General features: G+C 42.1%; 1 protein-coding gene across 6 annotated transcripts in view; it reads left to right on the top strand.

Moving 5' to 3' along the window:
* Positions 1 to 3,425: 3,425 nt before the first annotated feature.
* The window catches only part of ATXN1 (ataxin 1), a 156,742-nt gene continuing 149,576 nt past the window's right edge, over positions 3,426 to 10,591 (top strand). For 5 of the 6 annotated variants that reach the window (XM_054164113.1, XM_054164118.1, XM_054164115.1 and 2 more), the window contains exon 1: positions 3,426 to 3,471. The gene's annotated coding sequence lies outside the window, so the exon portion shown is untranslated. The remainder of the gene's footprint in view (positions 3,472 to 10,591) is intronic. The other variant, XM_054164116.1, reaches the window with a different exon arrangement.

Raw genomic sequence — 10,591 nt, 5'->3', positions numbered from 1 at the left:
GCATCCTGGCTGAATTCAGCTTCTTCACAGCTGGCAAGGTCAGTGCTGTATCTGGGGGAAGAGGAAGAGGGATTTGTACTTCAGAGTGAGCCTTAATCTGTCTCTGCTGGGTACTGGAGAAGCTGGGCACCGCCTCATTTATTGCACTGGGAAGAGTGAAAGAGCTGACAAAATACTCCTTTAGTTTGTTTGAAGCTGCATTCATTTCTCCAGAAGGGGGAGAGTGGAGTAGTTGAATGCTGGGAGGAATGTGCCTAATTCAGGACTGTTCTTCCTCCCTGACTCGACAGATACTACAGGAAAAATCAGGACATTTAGAAAGGAACTGTCAAATCTACTCAGTCAATGTGTTTTTGCTAAGTCCAGCATTATCTGACTGTTGAGTGAGGCTTTGTGTGTGCGGCTGAATAGCTCTGTATTAAGAGTTCACAGCTGGTTTTGATACCATCCAAATTACTAAGCACATACCATAAAAGCACAGAGGTACAAGACACGACTGGACAGTGACTGCAGGGAGAGCACATATGTATGTGGCAGGCTTCCTTTGACTGTGAAATTTGGCTCACAGTATCATGATGTAGCAAAAAAAAACCAAAAAAGGCAGAACCAGTTTAAAGTATTTTTGTTATGCTGAATTTTTAGTGGTTTGTGCTCTACTGTATGAATTGTTACCATTGTTTTGTGTGTTTGGTTTTGTTTGTTTGTGGGGTTTTTGTGTGTTTCTTTTGTGTTTGTTTGGTTTTTTTTTTAAACCAGAAATTTTCCCCCATCACAATTAAATCTCTTTTAATTTGACAATCCCTGATTTGCTTGCTCCTGTTTTTGTAAGGATCATATGGGTAATGCAGGCTGTACAGCAAATTAATGTATGCTACTCAAGATAGTAAAATTCAGGGTTACAATAGGCCTTTTTTCAGCAGCTGTAAAGCTGTTATGTGACTACAGTGAATCCATTCACTCTCCCCCACACTTGCTGAGAGCACCCGGGAGAAGAGATTCGTATTTGTGAAATAACTATGCAGCAAAACTGTTTCAGAAAGACAAGCAGATCTTGCTCTTCATTTTGGTTTACATGGTCTGTTTCTGTGGGTGTGAAGTTTCAGTCTCATAGAAGTTAAGAGATCCCTGAACTTTGTCCACATTACCAGGTTATCCACCCAATTGGCATGGTTGTCGTGGTCCTCCCTTCAGTCTTCTGAGATGGGGGAGTACTCTCATCTTGCTATAGTGGAAGGGGGAAACTGAGGCGGGGGAAACTGAGGCAGAGGAAAATTTGGTTTATGTGACAATGTGCATTACTTGCCAAATGCTCATAGTTTAGTTCCAATACAGAAACTTCAGTGCATTCAAAGCTATTTGGGCCTTTCAGGAAGTGTTAAAGCGTTTGCCTGTAAGTCACACACAAAGCCTGGAGGATAGCTTTGTATCTGTCCCTCAAATATTATTTGTCTCTTTAAACAGAGCTTTAAAAATGTGAGAACAGGAATATTTAATAATGATTTTCATTTTAAAATAGAATCCCTGGCCATCTTGTATTTGAGTGGGGAAAGAAAGAAAAAAGGCAGAACCTATTTGATTCAGCAGGGTGACGCTGCGTAAAATAATCTCTAACACTTTTTCTTAATTTAAGAATAGTTTCTAGGTGGTATGAGTCATGGACAGTGTGTCCTCATTTCACTTTGAACTTCCAGCCTTCTCTGGATTTGTGTCACAGCTTTAGAGGGCTTCATCCTCTTCCTGCAAGTCTGTAGGCTTGGCTGTTGAAACCTTTACTCATGCTGAGTGAAGCAAGCTCCTTTAGCAAGCAGCAACGCTACGTAAGCAGGAACAAGCACAGTGTTGTTGGGGAGCAGGGTGATTTAAACAGAGTATTTTGGATTGGTTCGTACTCTAAGCAGCTTCAAGGAGTAACCATCTAGGGGCAGCCTCTGTGCATGTGTCAGGGGAAGCCCATCTTTCCCCTTTGTATGTTGGTCTTTGCTCTGAGTTTTAGGTTGTTTTCTCTGGGGGCTGCATGGGAATAAACTGCAATGTAGAAACCTGTACTACTGAATTCCTGCCTGCTTCTTGGAAAAGTTGTATTTTGTGAAGTATGTACAGCCACAGAAGGCTGCAGAAAATCTCTTTCTTAATTAAAAGCAATGGAAAATATTTTTCAGCGCTCTCTGTCCTAGCTGAGGAAGAAAACCAAAGCTGTCTGGCTTACATGCACTCAAGGCCAAATCCTCTTCTTTGCTGTGTTGTGAAAGTTTGTTGGCGTCAATGGGGTAGTCACAGGTGTAGCCCTGGGAACTGTTTGTCTTTCAGGCTTTTTACAGAGCAAGAATGAGTGTAGTTGTTGGTCCTAAAAACTATTTGTATAGAAATAACTGAGATGCCTGTAATCCAGAGGGGCCATGCAAATGCAAGACTGTGCTCTCAGAGGGAAAGTGAACTCTGCACTGGCTGGCAGTGTTTCCTTCTTGTAGCCAGGGGATTTTCCTGCTGACAGAGCCTGGTTTGGAGGCTTACATACCCAGCCAGCTCCTGGCCTGCCTTGCTGCAGGTATGAAAAAGGGAGGAGGGGCAGTGAGAAAGTGTTGTGGTAGCAGCACTCGCTGAAAATTCAAAACACTTCAGACCTTTTTTGGTGATGGTGGAGAATGTCAGAATTGATTGTAGTAGAGACCTGCCAGTTTCTCTTACTCATTTGCTTTGTTGCTCCTCCTCCCTTCCTTCCTCTCTCTCAGACGGGCTGGGTTTTGTAGTGCTAATGCCAGATTGCTTCTCCGGCACGGCCACTGCTTCCCCATGCCTCTACTACAGAAATACTAGAGTAACTCAGTGAGGATTTAGGGTGTTGGCCGTATATGTATTATTAGTGGTAACAACAGTGGGTAGCAGTAATAATAAAACCAACAATTGCTCTCCCATGTAACAGTTTGGTACTTTACATAATGATTTTTTCTTATTATTTGTAAGTCTGGGCTTTCTTCTCATCTTCATAAATTAGTTCATAGTAGTTTGTGCTTTAAATGAATGCTTGTAGTGTACTATCTTGTAGATTTAGAAAATAACATATTTGTCAATGGTCTAACATAGTGGGGGTTTGGGGTTTGGTTTGTGTGTGTGTGTTTGGTTTGGATTTGTTGGTTTGCTTTGTTATGGTTTATTTTGTTTTTTAAAGTACAGCCTACAAAAGAATGCTCATGCTGCATCTGCTGGGGGTAGTTACCACACTTGCTTTAGATAATGAAACATGTATCAGAGAAAGGTCAGGGATTTCCCCTGTGCCACCTACCACCTAGCTTGAAATGACATTTTCATTCTGAGCATTTCTTGTTTTGTTTTTGTTTAAGATCCTGGAGCACAGGAAAAAAGTTTTACTGCAAAACATCAGAAAAAAAAGGCTGCAACATCTCCAGTGAGAGAGGAGGGTAAAAAAAAAAAAGAGATTTGCAATCACATCTTGAAACACTCGCATGATCTGAGGTAAGTGATTGGAAGAACTTCTCATAAGTTACAGGTAGTTTATAATTAAATTAATAATTATTTACCTCAGAGTGTTATGATATTTCTATTGAAGGCAATAAAACTAGATGGGAGAGAAGCTTAATGGCAAACCCAGAAGCAGCAGTAAAAACGTGCAATGCACTTAGAGTTTGGAAAATTGGCCCTGAGAGGTCCAAACCCACCAACAAGCAATCGTTCTAACATTTGTAAGGGTTAAACCCTGTGTAAATCAATGAGGCTGTTCTCCAGGAAAGTTAGGCATGTGCCTGAATATTTCCAAGTTTGGAATCTATATGATACAGGAACTCTGCAGAGGAAAGCTATTGAAGAACATACAATGCACAGCCAGAAAAATGCATTTACAATTCTCTTACTGTTAGTGATAATGTCATGAGTAATCTGATTTGACAGCATTCTTAAGTGATATTTTTGTATTAATTACATAGTTCTCATTTTTGTGTTTAAACACCTCATTGAAATACCAAACTTCTTAACACAGCCTGTAAATTCTACACCAGTTTTAATAATACGTCTGTCTTAATTGCTTCATCCGTCTGTCTTTGAGCAGGCAGAGTTAAATGTAGGAAGAAAATAATGTCCCCTTTCATAACCAGAGTTGCAAATTGCACTTGGATATTTGAATAGCAGCCGAACTAAGACTTGCCCTGACTGAGGCCGAATTGTGTTGTCCTGAGTTAATAATTTTTTGTAACAAAGACAATGGTGAGTCACAGGGAAAAGCTCACCTTTCCCCTCGAGTCGTTTGGTTTGGGTTTATTTCTCATTAGAAAAGAACGACCTCTGAGGGTTTTCTTTTTGTCTAGTAAAGAGAAAATGTTACACTCATAAAACTTTCAACCACTGAAAATGCTGCATAAACTAAAACTAATACCTTCCAGCTTCTTTCTTAAATAAAAATTTGAAGTTACTTACTCCATTCTACCCCACAAGTGTGCTGGAGGAGAAAAATTAAGAAACCTGCAGAGTCATAAAGATCCAGGTAACATGGAAGATGCAGGGGATACAAGCCTGTACAGAATATCAAAACCCTTCAGTTCGTAGCATTTGCAGACATTTGTTGCTTACCAGGTTTCAGAAGAGAGCAGAACATTACCCAGCCCTGGTGATTGCTCTGTATTTGCTTGGTAGGAATTAAGCTATTGAGTTTCTTTTGTAATCAACAGGATCACTGCAGGGAGCTCAGTATTTCCTTTCTGGTCAGCAGACAGCCATTGCTTATGAAATTGTAATAGTCTTGTAGACATTTGTACTGATTTATCCAAAATGTTCAAAACTTTTGCAAATTAGTGTAGCCAGCTCCTTTTCACTTGCACTAGGGACTGTGAGGCCAGGCAGGAATACAAGACTCTTTCAGCAGGAATCTGAGGTGATTTTTGTAGTTGTTAAGTGAGGTGTTAATGCAAATCTGTTTGACACTGCTGCTCTGTGGCTTTTAGTGTCTCCAGGTCTTATCTGTCCCTCTCTCTCACCATCCCTGTAGCTCATTTGCATAAATGCTTTTCTCTCTGGAGCAAGCCCTGTTTCAGGTGTAGGGCAACAGTCCTGACCAAATCAGTGAGAGAAGGACATCTCTGCTGCAGCAACCTACGTGTGATTGCTCTCAGTCCATCTTTGCCTTCTTTCTGTCCACTGTCCTGGTGGCAAGCATTCATACTCAGCTCTGCAGAGCGTAAGTCAAAATACTTTTATTCGTGTCCTCCTTTCATTGATGTCAGACCAGGATCATGTGCCTGATTTTCCTTTCACATTTGTCTTCTTGTTGCTCCTGAGGATTTGAATTCGAGGGGGAGGTATCTTTGTAACATTTGTATGGCCTTTGTAAGCATTTGATCAGCTCTCTGCAGTCACAAAACCACTGAATCTTTTTTAGTCTTCTGTGTGTTGGAGAGTGCAGGAGCTCATTTGAGGAGTATTAAGGAAAGAGACATTCTTTGGTGGCAAAAGATGCATTTTAAGATGTATTAAATTGTACCACTATTCCTGCCCTTTCTTAATTATTTTTTCACTATGTGAAAAAATAATGTCCCCTTTCGTGTGCCCAGAGAAGGTCCTGTGGTGTGTGTCAGGGAGTTTTGTGAGTGCCAAGCTGAGCAAGAGGAGGGAATAATTTTCTGCTGCCTTTTATTCTTTTCTGGGAGTGAATATACAGGACTGAGTCTGCCCAGATGAAACACATGGCCTGTTTTGTTTTGCCTTTCTCTGCTCTTCTTTCAGCTGTCAGCATGCCATGTTCAGATGGCAGTGATCAGCCACAAATAGTCCCCTGTCCATGCTCCTCAGCTCTCCTAAACTGTGTGTTTTGTGGAGCTCTTCGAAAAAGATGGCACCGGTTCGATTTTAATTCTTCCCCTTTCTCCCCTCCCTAATCCCCTTCCCAGCTAGTGGAAAAAGAGGTTGGTTGGTTGTGTTTTTTCCCACAAGTCTGCTGCATTAGTTCCCAAAGCAACTTGTGTTAAGTGGAAATGAGGCTTGATAATACGTGTGTTTGCTGGAGTCTTGCTTAGAGTTTTAAATTCCTTTTGCCCCTCTATCTGGATCTTTTCAATGGGGCTTCTCTGTTGTGAATCAGAAAGAAAGGGCACGAGCTGCCAGGCATATAATGGAATTGTTCATTTGTTTCTGTGTGTGTGAGCCTTTGTAAAGAGGAGAGGGTGAGGAGAAAGAGTGGAGATCTTTGCTGTGGGGAGTTGGGAAAGCGCAGTGGTGTAGCCCAGGGCGCTGTGGTGGTGGAACATGGCCATGCCTGTGCTGCTGCCACTGTGTCCGTTCTACTCAGCACCTGAGACTATTACTTGAGACTCACACCACTTAGCACGTCACATGACAATGCACGAGCCTTATGCAGCCGTTGAATATAGGAGCTGTAAACCACATAAGGCAGAACATTACAAAGCTGTAATATTTCCAACACTTTCCTTAAACCATGTGCATTGGCTTTCAAAAGAGTGATGTAAATATGAACCATGCCAATACTGTGCTGCCTCACTGCGAGGCTATTTATTATAAAGGACGTATGGTGTAAGTCATTTTAGTATGGAGTAGATAAGAGCTTGAACCAAAGCCTTGGATCCAAGCCCACCAGCAGCTTCACAGAAGGCAGGATCCAGATCTGAAGTCAGTAGTTCACACAGTTTCTAATGCCGAGTGGTTTTAACTTACTCCATAAAATAAAAGTAGCCAGAAGTTTTAAATTGAGACTTCTAAAGAAGATCTTGCCTTTTTCTCACCCACCATTCTCTGCATTAGAAGGTTATTGTATAAGCACAGCAAGCCACTATAGCCAGGACATACCCACTGAGGGTGTAGAGAGGCACCTCCATGGTGGTGACCGTTACACAGCCATCTCCTATTTTTGCAGAGGAGTTTTTCTTCTGAGAAGTTAGACCTCCCTTCTTGCTGAAGGTTTGTGGAATCACAGTGGAGGCTTTGGAGGTTGGACCTTGGAAATTTAGCAGACACCAAGAAACAGTTGGTCAGCCTGGCATGGAGCAAGCCAGGCCACAATGGCTGGACTTCCCACCTCCTAACAAGCCCTCTCTCGTGATACTGTAGCTGAATTACAGACATGACGAATTAGGGCATTGCAGACAAGAAGTTCATAAAGACTAAAAATACTACACTTTTCTTTCCTTGGCTGATAAAGAACACTGTTCTTACGCTTCTCCTTTGACCCTGGTCACATTTTTAGGGCTTTTCAGTATCTGTGTGCACTTACTAAAGAGGTATGTGGTTATGTTCTACTTTAGACATTCCGTTGCATAGGTCAGAGAGTCAAATCCAGCACCCAGAGACTTTACGTGGATTTGCAGCACTCCCTGTGGGACTGGGAATCCATAAGCCAGTGAATGGCTTATGAAGGTACACAAATGCAGTATTTCAATCTACTGCATATATTACTGCAGCTTATTGCATATGTGTGCTACAGCACAGAAATACATGTTTGGCAGAGAAATGCTGGTATAGGAAAGGTGATAAGTGCTGGTGAACTGGGAATTATTTAGGTATGGCAGTTAATTTGCACCCTGCTGAAAAACATCATCTTTCTGGTTTGCAGTATGGAAAGCAACCCTCATGATGCTTCAGATATCTCTAAAAGATACTGCCCAAACAATATTTGGGTGTTTCAAAAATAACTTCAGAGTTGTCACACTGTGGGGAAATGCCAAATACCTGAGGCAGCAAGCTAAGGCAAAGCTCAGGCACTGCAGATTGGGGTCTGGATCTGTACTGTTTGCAGCCTGAGTCAGAAATAAGTATCTTTAATTTGAAAAGCGTTTCCTTCTCCACAAACCTCACTGTTCAGGGTTCTGCATTTATTTTCCTCAGGTTGCTAGTTCTGCAAGCACCTCAGGTTTGGAGAAAATTTAACTCCTTGGGTGGACTTTTTCCATTGATCCATGTAGAAACCAAATGTGATAAGTGTTTCATCCTGGTCTGCATGAGAAGTAAGACCAGGGAAGTGACTGCCCCCCTGTTCTCAGCACTGGTGAGGACACTGTGTTCAGTTTTGCAACCCTGACTACAGGAAAGACATTGAGGTGCTGGAGCAGGTCCGGAGAAGGGTAGTGAAGCTGGTGAGGAGTCTGGAGCACAAGTCTTGTGAGGAGTGGCCAAGGGAACTGGAATTGTTTAGCCTGGATTAAAGGAGGCTGAGAGGAAGTTTCTTGCTCTCTACAACTCCTTGAAAGGAGGTTGTAGCGAGGTGGAGGTCAGTCTCTTCTCCCAAGTAGTGATAAGACAAAAGAAAACAGCCTCAAGCTGCACCAGGGGAGGTTTAGAAGAAAATCCTTCACTGAAAGGGTTCCCAAATGCTGGAACAGGTTCCTCAGGGAAGCAGTAGAATCCCTGGCCCTGAAGGTGTTTAAAAGGTGCCTGTGGTGCTAAGGGACGTGGTTTAGCACCAGACTTGGTAATTAGGTAATGGTTGGACTCGGTGATCTTACAGTTGTTGTGGTTGGAAAAAACTTTGATTCTGTGTTGTTTTTACAAATGATGAGCAAGGTCTACTGATTTGTGTGCTGTGCATACCAGTGAGCAGACAGACTTTATTGTAATTTTCTGGATTTTTCTGTTTTCTTTGGTGGCACTGTGCTTGATGCTGGTGGTCCTTGAGCAGAGTGGTCAAGAAGAGTGTTGCAAATAAACTCATGTACAGTTGTGTCCCATTTTACTGGTATGTAGCAAGCAGCTGCTCACCATCCAGGAAAGCAAATGGTAGCCATCAGAACAGCAGTGTACATTGGCCCATGCCTGGGAGCCTCTAATTCGCCCTCTGTTATAACCTGTTCACAGTGCTAGAGGGGCCAGGTGACAGGGATTAGTGCAGAGAGCTGGAGTGAGGAAGATTTTTTTGAACCCAAGACACTGTGAAAAAAATTTTGGCAGAAGGGATACTACAGCAAGAGCCTGAATGCAGAGCTATCAGTGTGCTTCCCCTCTGCTTCAGGGCTGGGCAGCTGGAGCCCATGCAGGAGCTCTTGGCTGCCAAGCCACAGTCCTTCATGTCCTGACAGAGTGGAGCTGTGGGTGCAAGATGCTGTCCTGAGGGCTTGGCGACCCTGCGGTGGCTCATACTTTGCAGGGGGGAGTCCGTCGGCAGCTGGCTGCCCTCTCCTGCCCTGATTCTCTGCAGCATGGTTGCTGTGGGCAGGGTGCTGCAGCTGCTTTGTTTGAAGTGATAATATTTTACGCTGTTACTGTGGAATACTGCAGAATTTTTTGTAATTGCAGGCTGTGTGCCAGTAATGTACAATAACATTTTGCTCTTCCTGTGCTGTTGCTACTGTAGGCATTCGTTCCAATTTGGGCTGCATTTGCAGTACGTGGTATTTTTTTGGTAGACTCTACTCATTATCTATTGTGGATATTTTTGGATTATTCATTCCTACCCACGTCTGTCCATACAAATCTATCTCAGCACTCAGAGTGTTCCGTTGAACCAGCAATTGTTGTGGCTTTCACAGAATTACGTTCTTGTGAAAGTATGAGGCAAGAATGAGATGAAAATGAAGATGAAAAGTGCTTTGTAAGTTTAAAAAACTCCTATGGTTTTTAAAATGTTTGAGGCAGATATGAGGCTGAGCCTTTCTTTGACTTACTGTAAGCATATTTAAAACTCAAATCCTGGTTTGCACCAAGCCTGTAGGTGGCTGAAGCCTCTGGAATGGTAGAATCTGGTAGGCATCTAACACTGTCAGAGCCTGTAATGAGTCTCTCCACTTTTGGTTTTAACTATTATCACTATTATTTTAAAAATTTTGCTTCCAGAGGAAAGTAATCTTAACTTGGAAGATGGTCAGTAGCATTCATACCAATGATTGTTTATTAACATTTTTGTGGTCTGAAGATGAATTTTTGTGTGAAAGGGAAATTAAAGTCCTAGACATCAGAGTCCACAGCTAGTCAGCCTCCAGTTATTTTCTGGAAGGTAGAGGTTGAGTCCAAAAGGAAATGGAGGAGGCACAACACAAAGGAGACAAGTAATTTGTTTTCTGGTGAATTTGGAATAAAATACAGTGTGTTATACAGAAAGGATTGCACTTTCCTCACATGTAATTTTTGTGTCTTTTTACTTACTGTGCTGACTCACCAAAATGCTTCAGTTTCAGTCTGCATTTGGTTTAAATTACCTCAGAGGCCTGCAGTTGTATACTGTTCTGTAAAGTACTTCTCATCTGCAAACCAGATTAATTTTTTTTTTGTTTGTTTGACATTTCAGCTGACTTGTCTTTTTTCATTTTCCAGATCTCTGTTTTACTAGCATTTGAAACCAATCACTTGTGTGTGCCTGCTTGGGCAAAAGCCATGTTGCAGCAACAGATAGATCAAGGAATGAATCACTGCTTTCTGCCTTTCCATTAGATTACCTAAACCACTGTACATAAATATTGCTTTATGTATGATACAGCAGCATAATTGTCTCACTGCATTGATGGATCAGTGCTGGAAGTGAATATAATTCTTCTTCTATTGCATCTTTAATGAGCCACAATTAAAAATAGTGTGTTGGCCATGTCAGAATAGCTGTGTTATTCTCACAACTGTATTGAAGCCATTTTGGCTGTTTGGACTTAGTTGA

Source organism: Dryobates pubescens, chromosome 9 (genome assembly GCF_014839835.1).
Source record: "Dryobates pubescens isolate bDryPub1 chromosome 9, bDryPub1.pri, whole genome shotgun sequence".
Classification (NCBI taxonomy): Eukaryota; Metazoa; Chordata; class Aves; order Piciformes; family Picidae; genus Dryobates; species Dryobates pubescens.
This window is presented reverse-complemented; position numbering and strand designations above follow the sequence as displayed.